Source organism: Macaca mulatta, chromosome 18, assembly GCF_049350105.2.
Source record: "Macaca mulatta isolate MMU2019108-1 chromosome 18, T2T-MMU8v2.0, whole genome shotgun sequence".
NCBI lineage: Eukaryota > Metazoa > Chordata > Mammalia > Primates > Cercopithecidae > Macaca > Macaca mulatta.
This window is the reverse complement of record NC_133423.1, coordinates 80,991,966-81,005,214: the sequence shown is the minus strand read 5'-3', so window position 1 is coordinate 81,005,214 and position 13,249 is coordinate 80,991,966.

Here is a 13,249-nt window from a genome sequence, read left to right as displayed (position 1 = left end):
GACACCACAGGTCCACAGCCAGAGCTGGATGCACAATCTGTGTACAGGGCATTGGGGAGGATGAAAGTGAATGGACACTCCAGGTGACTGTGTCCATCCATCCCCGATGGGCTTTTCCACCACCCTCTACAGACAAAGACAAGCATAGGCTTGTTGGTGGACACAGCTTCAGTTGATGGTGCATGCCAGGACCACAGTGCACAGTGCTTGATTGACCCTCTTACGCCATCGTATCCTCTCTGCTGTCTGACACACACAAGTCTCAGAGATGCTTGATTACAAGAACTCACTATTAATCAGGCCAAAGATGGATTTCTGATCTCATAAGTGAAAAAAACCTCAAAGGGGAAAGTTTTCTAAAGTTGACATTTCACTGTTTTGCTTTGCAGAAAACACATTTATATGTAATAGCATTTCACAGCTTATAAGGTACTTTTATTTTTATTAGCCTCATGTACCATTATCACAACTCCTAAGGTAGTAGTTATCGTTATTCTCACTTGAAAGGTGTGAAAACTGGCTCTAAGACAGGTTAAGATATTTGCCAGTGGTTGTCCACTTTGGTGCTAAGGTTGAAACTTAAACACAAATCTTCTGGCCAAAAAGTCTGCAATTTTTCTACACCACCTCTAGATCTCTTTTGACATTTTGCTCATCCTATAGCCATTGGCTTCTTGTAGACAGGAATTACATCCTTTCTACTTGTTACAGAGCCCAGTATTAACGTAAAACACAAAACACACAATATTTTCATACTGAGCTTGTAGTGAAGACTTTAACAAAATAATTGAGTAGATGAAATTAAATACTATTAAGGACCATCATGTTATTTCTGTTATTACCCTCCCATAATCTGCCTATGTCACTGTAATCATCATGAGAACATGTTTTCCTTGTTTCCATATTATGAGTGTACATGTGTTATTTTTATTGGCCACATAATACTTTATTATATTCATGAACCATAACTTCAACCCATTTCTCCATTTGGTCCTTTCAAGTTATTTTTCCATTTTTCCCTTAAAATCAAGTTGTAATGTATCTGATTTAGGAAGCCCAAAGCTCAGGAAGTTCACCCCTGGGTATTACCTGTTGTGCCTCTTCTGACATGCCCAGTTGGCCAAACAGGTGGAATTCCGGTGTGAACCTGAGCTACTTGTTAAAAATTAAAACTTCTGAAGCTCGGGTCAACTGAATCAGAACCCCTCTGGGAGTCGGAGTCAGGAATCTCCATTTTAACAGGCTTCGCAGTAACTTCACACAACCCTAAGGTTTGAAAACCACTAGTTATTTACGTGAACTTAAATAGAGCTGGCTTCTGCAGCCAATTTCATGCCTTTAATTTGACCACCTGCATCTAGTTTGTGTCTCTAAAGGCTCCACACCATTACATAGCACCTCTCATATTCTTGTCCTAAGAACACAAGGACAGGGCTGGAGGGCTCTGAGTCCTCAAGGAGTCGAGGGTCAGGCTTCATCTCAGCCAGAAGAGGAGGCTGTCTTTCAGTCCTTCACACCCGATTCAGTAACTGGCTGGTGGGGGAAGGCTTCTGTGTGAAAATATCCTCGGCAATTTCTCCAGCAATTAATTACCCAACTGCTGCATAAACTCTAGTCTCAACACTCAAGACCACCCAACAGAAAGCGTCAGGCACACTTGCTACATCAGCCTGCCATCGTGTGTGTGCGCGCGCGGGTGTCTGTGCATGCGTGTGTTACTAAATAACACACACAAAAAATGGTGTGTGCGATTTTCTCAAAATGACCCCCAGAAGAACCCTACAGAATGTATTTTCCAAAATATCTATTCAACTTGAACTTGGAGAATACTCCTTTTCACAAAAGTCGTGCCCGAAGTGCCTTTTGGCATTCACAGGTGCTGTGGACAGGCGCTGCGGTGTGGATGCGGAATATGTTCGGGAGCTTTGGGCTTCATTGGTACAGATGGGAACAGCTCTACATGCCCACGGCTGGGCTTACTGCTTTGTACCGATAAAGTTCCCAACCCTTGCTTGATGCGTGGAGAGGCAACCTCCACGAGCTAGGCTCTCTTCATGGTGATTTCTCTCATGGCCAGCTTGATGCCTGTGGCCGCAGTATCAGAACATTATAAAGAAAAGCCTTCAGGTTTTGGAGTCAAATATCCTGGGATCTGAATCACAGCTCAGCAGCTTACTAGCTGTGTGGTCTTGCATGACTCAGTCAACTGACCTCATCCTCAATTTCGCATCCATAAAAGGGGAAACATTGTAGGATGGTGTAGGGATTGAAAATACGAAGAAATGCCTGAAGCCATCCTAGAACCCTCTTAGAAGTGATTAAAAACAAGTATTTTAATGGTCTAATGATCCCATTCAATTCTGCCAATATTTACTGAAGGCTTGTCATCTAACAGGCATTGTTTCAAGCACTTGGGACAGATGGATCCCCGCCCCTTACGTAACCACCTCATGGCTTTAGAGTGGTTCTGGGACCTTTGGTAAACCAGGACAGGGCACTAGGTTTTTGTCACCATTTTCCACTTGTGTCTGCTGCAAGCCCAATGGAGGTAGAAACCTCAAAGTGCTGACAACTGTCTCCAAGGATTGCCTCAAGGACATTGCTATTGTTTAGTAGTATTCGTGGCACATCCTCCAACTGGCAAAGTACTCAAGAGATGTGCTGGGGCTGGAAGCCTGGGGGGCTGGCCTCTAGCCTTGGGTTTCCATTAACACACTGTGGGATCTGGGATCCTCTGCTTCATTTTCCCTGCCAATAAGTTGAGAGCAGTGTCATTGCTGAAGGAGTCCCAATAAATGAGCCTCTCTCTTCTCCATGAATAAATCGGGAATTAGAGTAAGAAGTGAGAGACGAGAACCCAAACATCAGCTCATTACTGATAAGAGCGTGAGAGGCAGTGAGGGCTGAGCTGGACAGCAGACAGGCCCCCATGGACCCCACAGCCAGTCACTCCTGCCTAGGGAGGCAGCGTAGAGTCGGGGAGAGAGGTGGGGGGTTGGGGGGTGGGAGAGAACTCCGAGCTGCATGCGGCTCCTGCAGAAGAGTGGATCTCACTGAGCATGCTCCCCGAAATGCATCCACCCAGCCATTCTCTTCAGCTCCTCCAGAGAGGAAAGGGGTGGTAACATGAGGCCAAGTGAGTGCGGAAAGAAAATCTTCGAAAACAGGAAGAGCCAATGCTCTTACCTCTCTAAAATCTGATCAGATGCTGTACTATTCAGTTGATGGATCAAGTCACCGAGAGGCAGAACAGTCGAGAAGTTCCATGGATCTGAACTGCTGCTTTGTAATAACAGCCAGGGAACCAGGACACGTCCCTGGAACATCCGGAGGCCTGATTCTGCCAGAATTCTGAAGATACAGAGAGAAACTGGTTGATGCTTTGAATCCCTTATGTGAAGTCCAAATGAGCCCTAGAAAACCTTTTCTCAAGTTGCTACTTGCAACCCATTCGTGGGTTGTGAAATTATAATCAACTTTTTACAAATTAAATATAATTGTCTATATTGGAGTACTTGGCTGTACAGGCATTGTTCCATGAAACGTCGGGCTCAGTATTATTTACATGGGGATTGGGGTGTGATGGGGGTCATGATGCTACATGTACCTCTTACTGGAAATCACAATTAAAAGGCGCTGCCCTTGCAGCAGTAACAGGTTTTTAATTGACTACAGTGCGAAGGAGAAGTCTGCCTTTGGTGTGAAGGGCACATGCTGAAGTTGGCTGGCTCAGCACCGGTGTGTTCCAACCTCCTCCGCCCGGCCTCCTGTCCCACAGAGGTGGGAAGCTGAGCACTGCCTTTCCCACTCACCTCTGCTGCCATGCAGGTGAAATGTGCAAAACTAAAAAAGTTAAGATGCTGATGTGAGGAGCAGCAGGCCGCAGCCGTGGGTGGGGATCCGGGCTTCCAGCCAGCGCATGCTGGAGACCCTGTCCTCTGCGAGGCCGCTTCTGGCGTCCAGTCCTGAGCCTCAGGGACCTCGTGGGGATGGCAGTGGCAGTAGTGTCCTGAGGATGTCTGTCCCCTGCTGTAGCTAAGCTCAGTTCCTGGCTGTGTTTCGCCTGTTCTTCCGGGCCCTGTCGCCTCCAGGCCTGGTTCCTGCCCCACTGGAGAATAAGTGCGGCACACGGCGGCCTTTCATAAAGCTGCTCGCGTTCTGTCCGTCTGCCTCTGCGTCCCACGCTGCGTCCTGCCAGGCCTAGCCCTCACATCCAGGGCCCCCTGTTTTCCTCTTTGCCATAGGGTCCCTTTAGTGGCAGGCAGCCCCCTGGTGTCGCAGGGTTTTTCCCTGCAGCCCCTCAGCTACTTCAGGATCTGCTGCTTCTCTCTCCTGTTTTATCCAAATCAGTTGGTCCTGTGGCTCCACCATTCAGGACCCTATTTCAGCAATAGCTACCCTAGTGAACTGCTAACATTATCCTAAGTGAAATGGCTCAGAAAAACTGAAAGCCAAGAACTGCATGTTCTCACTTGTAAGTGGAAGCTAAACAACGGGTGCTCACGGACATAAAGAGGAATAATAGACATTGAGGGCAGGAGGGGTTAGGGATGAAATATTAGCTACCGGGTACAATGAACACTAAGTGGGTGGTGAGTTCACTAAAAGCCTAGACTATACCACTACACACTATATCCTTTGTTTCTTCCCAAGACAAAGTCTCGCTCTGTCACCAGGCTGGACTGCAGTGGCGCAATCTCGGCTCACAGCAACCTCAGCCTCCCAGGTTCAAATGATTCTCCTGCCTCAGCCTCCCCAGTACCTGGGTTACAGGTGCCCACCACCACACATGGCTAATTTTTTGTATTTTTAGTAGAGGCAGGGTTTCACCATGTTGGCTGGGCTGGTCTTGAACTCCTGACTTCAGTAGATCCACCCACCTTGGCCTCCCAAAGTGCTGGGATTTCAGGCATGAGCCACCACACCTGGCCCAGTATATCCATTTAACACAGCTGCACTTGTATCCCTAAATCCGTAACAATAAAAATAAAAATTTTAAAAGCAGAGGGTAAGCTAAAGTTTGTATAAAAAAAGACGCAAGACAAATAAATATTTTTTAGAAAAATTAAATTAAAATGTATATCAAAAAATAAAATAAAATAAACTGTTTAAGAAAGGTGCTAACGGTTTGATGCTTCACCCTGTCCAATGGAGCCCATGATCCAAGAGGTAGCCTTCAATGCCTTCAACCCATAACATTCAAATTGAAGATTTCAGTTGTTGGGGTCCTGCCTTGAGTGAAATCCTTTTATTCTCCCATGTGATTTAAAAGACAACTGCATAAAACAATACAGACTGATCACATTCTGATGGCTCCCAGCAGGGGAGCCCGACCGAGCCTTCCCTCCCCTCTCCACCCAGAGCAGCTCCACTTTCACCTACTCTATCTAGCAGGGCTCCACCCAAGTCTGTATTTGAAAAAAAGGAAAGAAAAAGTCCCAAGGCCATGGTATTAACAGGAAGGATTCTAAAAAGCACAACCCCTTTTCAGGATGCCGTGCCTAATCCCCAGAACCCGTGAGTGTGGCAAAATATCACATCATGATTAGGTTCTACTCTATGGCACAGTTGGCCTTTGGAATGGGAGATTGTCCAGTGGGTCTGACCTAACTGCAGGAGCCCTTAAAAGCAAAGTGCTTTCCCTGGCTGCTGGCAGAAGAAGAAAGCAGAGAGACTTGGGGCAGAGCTCAACATAAGCCATCGTCGCTTTGGAGAAGGAAGGAGACTCATGCTCACTGAGCACCAAAGATGTGCGAGGCATCCCGCACACCCCCATGAAGCATGCTCATCCACTCCCATTTCACCGACAAAGGAAGGGAATCCAACTGAGATCAATAATTTTCCCCCAAGTTGAATAAGGTAACTAGGATCCCCCAAGATCTGGCTTTTCTCTCACAACTAAATAAGACGATAACCAGCACATTAATAGGCTTATAAAAGGCCCAATAAACAGTTCACAGAAACAGAAATATAAGTGGCCAAAAATGTTTGAAAATATGCTCAACCTAATTCAAAAATAAATATATGCAGTGTAAGTGAAATATTATCTATTAGTCCATTGATATAAATTTAAAATATTAATAATACCAAGTATCAGTGAGGGTAAAAATATAGGCACTCTCATATATTATTAACAGAAATGTAACATGGAGCATCCTCTTGGGAAATCAATAGGCAAAACTTATAAAAATTCTACATACATATAGCCTTTGACTCAAAACTTCTCAGCTAGGAATTTACCCTACAGACAAAACACTCACAAAAGTATGCCAGTGCATCTACATGATGGTCACTTCAGTATTATTTGTAATAATAAAAATACAAAAAACATAAGAGAAAAGGTATTAAGTATTCTTACCACAAAAATAAGTATATGAGGTAATGCATATGTTAATTAGCTGATTTAGCCATTTCATAATATATACATATTTCAAAACAATATGAGCACAATAAATATATGCAATTTTTAAATTTGTTAATTTAAGAAAATTTAAGGCAGAAAACAGCAATCTACAGGCACATGGAAAACTATGATTGACCCATATGATACAATATCTACATAAAGGCTAAAAAGAATCAGAATGTGATCAATCTGTATTGTTTTATGCAGTTGTCTTTTAAATCACATAGGAGAATAAAACGAGTTCAAAATAAATGTACATTTATATTTTCCTTCTATATTTACCTATGTAGTTACCTTTATCCAGTTCTGTGCTCTTTATTTCTTAATATGGATTTCTTCAAGTTACTAACTAATGACCTTTTACTTCAGCCTGTATATTATATTCTGTAGGGCAAATTGGCTGGCAAGAAATTATCTCAGTTTTTGTCTATCTGGAAATGCCTTAATTACTTCTTTAATTTTCACTAATTGTTTTGCTGGATGTAGAATTCTTGGTTGATGGTGTTTTCTTTTGGTGCTTCAACTATGTAATCCAGCTGTTGTCTGGCCTCCATGGTTTCTGATGAAAATATTTCTTACGTATGTCTTGTATGCGTGAGTCACTTCTCTCTTACTGCTTTCAACAGTTTTATTATAGCATGCCTAGGTGTGGGATTTCATCTTTTTTGCGGGGGCTGGGAGGTGCGGAGACAAAGTCTTATGGTCTCACTTTGTTGTCCCGACTGGAATGCAGTGGCACAAACATGGCTTACTGCAGCCTAGAATTCCTGGGCTCAAGCAATCCTCCCACCTCAGCCTCCTGAGTAGCTGGAACTAGAGGCACACACCACCACTCCTGGCTAATTTTTGTATTTTTAGTAGAGATGTGGTTTCACCATGTTGCCCAGGTTGGTCTCAAACTCCTCAGCTCAAGGGATCCACCTGCCTCAGCCACCCAAAGTGCTGGGATTATAGGTGTGAGCCACCACACCCAGCCTGAGTTTATCTTATTTTGAGTTCATTGAGCTTCTTGGATGTTAAATTAATGGTTTTTTAATCAAATTGGGGTTTGGGGCCATTATTTCCTCCAATATTTTTCTGCCCTTCCTGTGTCTCTCTTCATTCTGGGATTGTATTGTATTTATGTTAGTGTTTATGTTGGTCCCACTTGGTGGTGTTCAACAGGTGTCTTAGTCTCTGTTCATTTTCTTTCATTTTTTTTCTTTCTGCTTTTCAGACTGAATAATAACTATTGACCTACCTTTAAGTTCACTAATTACTCCTTCTGCTTACTCAAATCTTCTTTTGAAACTTTCTGGTAAATGTGTCATTTCAAATTATTGTACTTTTTAACTCCAGAATTTCTATTTGTTTCCTTTCTATAATTTCTACCTCTTTGTTGACATTGTCTCTTTGGTGAGAGATCCTCATGGTTTCCTTTATTTCTTTGTGTATAATTTTCTTTAGCTCTTTGTGCATATTTAAAACAATTGATTTAAAGTCTTCATCTACTAAGTCCAACATCAGGGCTTCCTCAGAGACAGTTCCTATTAATTGCTATTGTCCCCTTTCTGTAAAGCTATATTTCATGTTTTTTGCATGTGTCATAATTTTTGTTGAAAACTAGACATTTTAAATAATATTGCAAGGGCTTTAAAGTCTAGTCTGGTGAAACAGAACACTCACACAAGTCAGGCGAAGCAGATTTTATTACTCACACATAGGCAGCAAAGATAAACAGAAGCTTAGGATTTATGGTGAACCAGTCCCCCAAGGCTCAGGAAAGCTGCCCAGGGCAGATGGAGTCTCATCTGTGCTTGCCCCATGTGAAATCCCAGCTGAGGGACCCTGAGAGCACTCTGCTCTGCATTTTATACCCTGGATGTCACTTTGTTTGCTGAGCTCAAGCACTGCAGAACATCCTGTTCCGGGAGGAACAAGAACACAGCTGTGGATGTTCCAGATATTTTCTCCTTATCTCTGGATGTTGTATCCTTGGTACATTCTGCCCAAGAATTACAAGAAGAGTGGGGAAGAGCTGGATTGGCCAAGGGCATCCAGGGATCTGTCCTCTTGCAAATATAATATGGAAACTCTGAAAATCAGATTCCCCCCACACCTCACTCCCTAGAGTATTTCACTGTTGTTATTCATTGCTGTTATGTGTTGCTTGTTTGGCTGGTGATTTTTCTGAACTAAACTCTGTAAATTCCATGTCCTTTGTTGTCGTGGCCACTAAAAATCTCTGTTTGGTTAGCTTTGTGGTCAGCTAATGATTAGAAAGAGGCCATCTTTAAGTGCCTGGAACCAACAAGTCTCAGTCTTTGCTCAGTGTGACTCAGCCAGGCTGTTTACAGCTCTGCCTTATCATTCCCTTCCCACTCGTGCAGAATCTCAAGACTAGTCAAAGATGAGAGCTCATGGCCTTATCAAGTCTTTTCTGAGAATGTGCTCAGCCCTGGGCATGAATATGGCTCTCTAGAGACCTAGGAATACGTTGAAGCTTTTCAAAGTCTGTATGGACATCTCACTTCCCAAATTTCTTTTTAAGCTTTTGGGTCAGCCTTTTATTTGCCCCAGCTGTTATCCAGTGAACTATTATCCAGGTCGCTGAGATGTTCAATAATTGCCTCTGATTTTTTTTTTTCTTTCCTTTTTTTTTTTTTTTTTTGACAAACAGCCCTGGAGAAAAGTCTGTTTACACTTGGAAAGCTTCAAGTCAACTCAAATAAAGACAGCCTTGAGAATGAGATCTTGCAGGGAACCAACAGAAAGGTCAGATGCTGACACGCCTCTGGAAATAGGCCTTTGAAGGAGCTCCATTCCTATTCTGCCCCCTCCGTGGTTGCTGGTTTTCTCTGTAATTGAAGGCTACGTGTCTTCAGGACTACCATGGAGACCAGGGGGTAATGGTGTATATGGAAAGAGGGCAAATTAAAACATCATAGAGCTCATTGCTTTTATGAAGATTCAGACATTTTTCTTGAGCAAACACTTCTTGAGTTGCTGCAAGCCTTTGGTTAATTTCCAGAGTTCTGAAAAGTTGATTCTGACAGTTTTTGCTGCTGTTCTCATTGCTTGTACGGAGGAGGGAATTTTTGGAGATCCTTACTCCCTCATTTTCACAGATGTCACTCTCTTATTTTATTTAATTTTAAATTAATTTAGATTTAAATAGCCACATGTGATTAGAGGCTACTGTATTGGACAGTGCAAGTCTATAAAATTCAATATGAAGTCAACTAGCCCATTAAAAGTTAACTCAACTCCAATATAGATATATACAAATACAGTAAACTCAAAATCACGGTGGAGGAGGCAGGCCATGCATTATCTCCATTCTGCAGTTGAGGAAACTGAGTTGAGAGCCAAGATGTGGAAAAGAGAAGCTGAGAATAACCTCCAGCTGCCGAGGAGGCCTGGGCAGAGCTGCTGATGGGGTATGGGTGCCCTCAGCCACCGGCCCCACAAGAAACCTGGGGGCAGATGACACAACTGCTCTCCAGCAGTCAAGTGGAAAAAGCTGAGGTCTCATCACTGCCATGTGCAGGGAAGCTCCAGCTTCTCTCTAATTCTCTTTTTTTCTTTTTTTTGAGACGGAGTTTTGCTCTTTGTTGCCCAGGCTGGAGTGCAGTGGTGCAATCTCAGCTCACTGCAGCCTCCGCCTCCCAGGTTCAAGTGATTCTCCTGTCTCAGCCTCCCGAGTAGCTGGGATTATAGGCACCCACCACCAGGCTCAGCTAATTTTTCTATTTTAATGGAGACAGGGTTTCACCATGTTGGCCAGGCTGGTCTCGAACTCCTGACCTCAGGTGATCTGCCCATCTAGGCCTCCCAAAGTGCTGGGATTACAGGTGTGAGCCACCACACCCAGCCTCTTTAATCATCTTATTAGTCATTCTATGGGTCACCAGGAAGCCAAACAAAATGGAAATCTGCTGAATTTAAAACATTCTGATGCCCTTATTTTTTCCAATTCAATAAATTAAAAATATACGGTTCAGTTTCAAACTGATTCATGGGAGTTTAGGATTAAAGATTTTGCTCTCCTGGTTGGTTGGGTTTTCCTTGATGAAGGAGCAACACAGGGATGGAAGGAAACCGAGAACGCCACTGCCAGAGTCTGCTGGGGCCCGACTTCATGGATTCACCCAAAACCATGCAGGCCTTTTACCAAGCACAGGGACACAAGGGATGCCACGCAGGGCCTAAACTCCAAAAGCTTGGGTCCAGTGAGGAGCCTGAGCTTCTCAGTGTGAGGAGGAGGTGCCAGGCCAGCTGGGAAGCCCTGTGGAAAGCAAATCCATGTGTGGACTGGCCCAGGCTGTGTGTCTCACAGAGGTTAACAAAGTCCTCCCATCACCAGGTAGCCTGAGCTGGCTCACTTGGAACTTGCTTGTAATAATTTTGACTAGGTTAGTTACTTAGTAAGGCTGTTCACCCTATATTGACCAAAGCATAGACTCTTTTGACAGTGGCCCAATTTCGATACTTGTTACTCCTGACTGCAAGGTATGGATCACAACAGACAACATCCTCAGCACCCTGCAATGTACTGGCCACACTGTTCCCCCAACAACTCTTCAACACCACACCTCCAAAAAAAGTTCAGCCCTTCTATCCAAATAAAGAAAATGTATGGCTCGCTGGGCACAGTGGCTCATGCCTATAATGCCAGCAATTTGGGAGGCTGAGGCAGAGGATTGCTTGAGCCCACAAGTTCAAGACCAACCTGGGCAACATAGTGAGACCCCATCTCTACAAAAATTTAAAAATTAGCTGGATGTGGTTGTGTGTGCCTGTGGTCTCAGCTACTTGGAAGGCTGAGGTAGGAGGATCGCTTGAGCCCAGGAGGTAGAGGCTGCAGTGAGCTATGATCGCGCCACTGCATTCCACCCTGGGTGACAGAGTGAGTCCCTGTCTCTCAAAAAAAAAAAAAAGTCTGCATCGGGATTCACCAATGCACATCACTCCTACGGGGCCGTCCGTCTCCTGGTACCTGGATCAGGATGGCAGCACTGTTCTTCAAAGCTCATTCCATCCTAAGAGGTCACCATGGTTTCCTGCCTCCGTCCGATCTCAGATTTGCCATACCACTCCGATCCTTTCTGGGACTGAGTTTTCTGCCTGGGTGATGCAGTCCGATTAAAAGTGAAAGAAGGAATGAGACCAGTGAGATCTAACCAAAGAGAACCAAAACCAGCAAAAGCATTCCGGGGAGAACAGGCAATCCTCCTCCAACTTTACCCAGTGGTTTTGAGCCTTGCATTTCTCCATTCAAAAGCTATTGTAAAATTTTTGACTTGGTCCTAAACAATGGTTGAGGATTTTAAAATATGACTATCTATCCTGTTTAGACTCCTTCAGTGGAAATAACTGAAAACACTACCTTGTTTCTTCCTTCTGGGATTCCAATGTTTAAAACACATCATGTGTTTTCATTCTCATACAAAACTCTTTGTAAGAGTTTTCTTTTCTTTACATAGTGATAACATTTTTTAAAAATTTAACTCCATTAAGACCAAATAATGCTAGCAATGCAAAAAGATCAGGAAAAGACCAGTGGGTTCGACTGGGGGTTAGAATCAGGGTTTGTCTGTATTACTGAAGGGAAAACTATGTCACACATGCACAAAATTGAACCTAAGCAGGTCACGTTCCCCTGAAGGCCAGCAAAGAAAACTGTGAATCATTCTAAAACCCTTCCATATCTGGAGTGCTCACTGAACCAGATTCCTGAAGGCAAGCAAACAAAAAGCTGTTCTTTTCCAAGCTTTTGCTGGATGCCCAAATGTGTCAGAAGAAGAACAAGTATCTACTAGCAGGCTGGCATTAAGAAAAACGTCAGTATTAAACAGGAGGGAAAAAAAATCAGGAGGCTATGTCACTGGAGTTCTGCAGCAGCTCAAAAGCTCAGAGTAACAAACGCCTGGCCACCAGGTGACTCATGCCCCTTGCTGCCAGGCACATGGAAGGGTCGAGTGGGGAGGCACCCGCGTGCACTGTGACAACCTCTGAGCTGCTGGAGCTGCAGTCAGGCCAGTGAGTGCCCCTGGCTGGCCCGGAAAGACCAGCCTGCGCTCTGATCCTGCCCCTCTGGTATCGTTCAACCCAGTCAAGCCTGTTCAACAATTTCTTCTCTAAAACAGGCTCTTTGATGCAGCCTCATTTTGTGTTCAGTGACATGAAAGAGATACTGATGCTGATTATCAAAGGCATGCCTCCCAACCACAAGCAGCTAATGCCCGCGGGAGGTAACATTATCTCTTCCTCCAACTTCTGCATCCTCCCGCTGGGAAGGGCTCAGGGGCCGCAGAGAACATCTTTTTTTCCCTACTAATTTCACATCGGATATTAATCTGAGTGGGAGGAACATGGATTAATACCTTAAGCTTGTAGGTCACACTCAGGTGAACATGCTCCATGGATCTAAATGCCACGGAGGCAGAGAAAGCTGCCTCCTGGGGCTCCTGAGGAAAGAGCCTCCCCTGAGAATCCCCTGGGCCATCGCCACCCCTGGCCCACCCTCTAGAGGCCCATTACGCCATCCCATAGAAATCTGTGTTAATAACATCTTCAGAATAAAAGATAGAGTACCTTCCTATCCGGGGATAATTCTTTTCCATTCTAAGCATTCAAGATAAAATGTCCAACAATCAAGGTGTCAAATAAACCCACATGTTTACAGTGGAATTGCATACAATTTAAAAGGATATTTCATGATGGGCAAAATGTTCATGATATATCAAAAAGAAAAATTTTTTGATTACAAAACATTATGTACAGCATGACTTCCGTTTTGGAAAAATAAAATAAACTGAGTTGAGCATGTGTGTTTGTGCTTGCATAGAGAAAAGTCTGGATGAG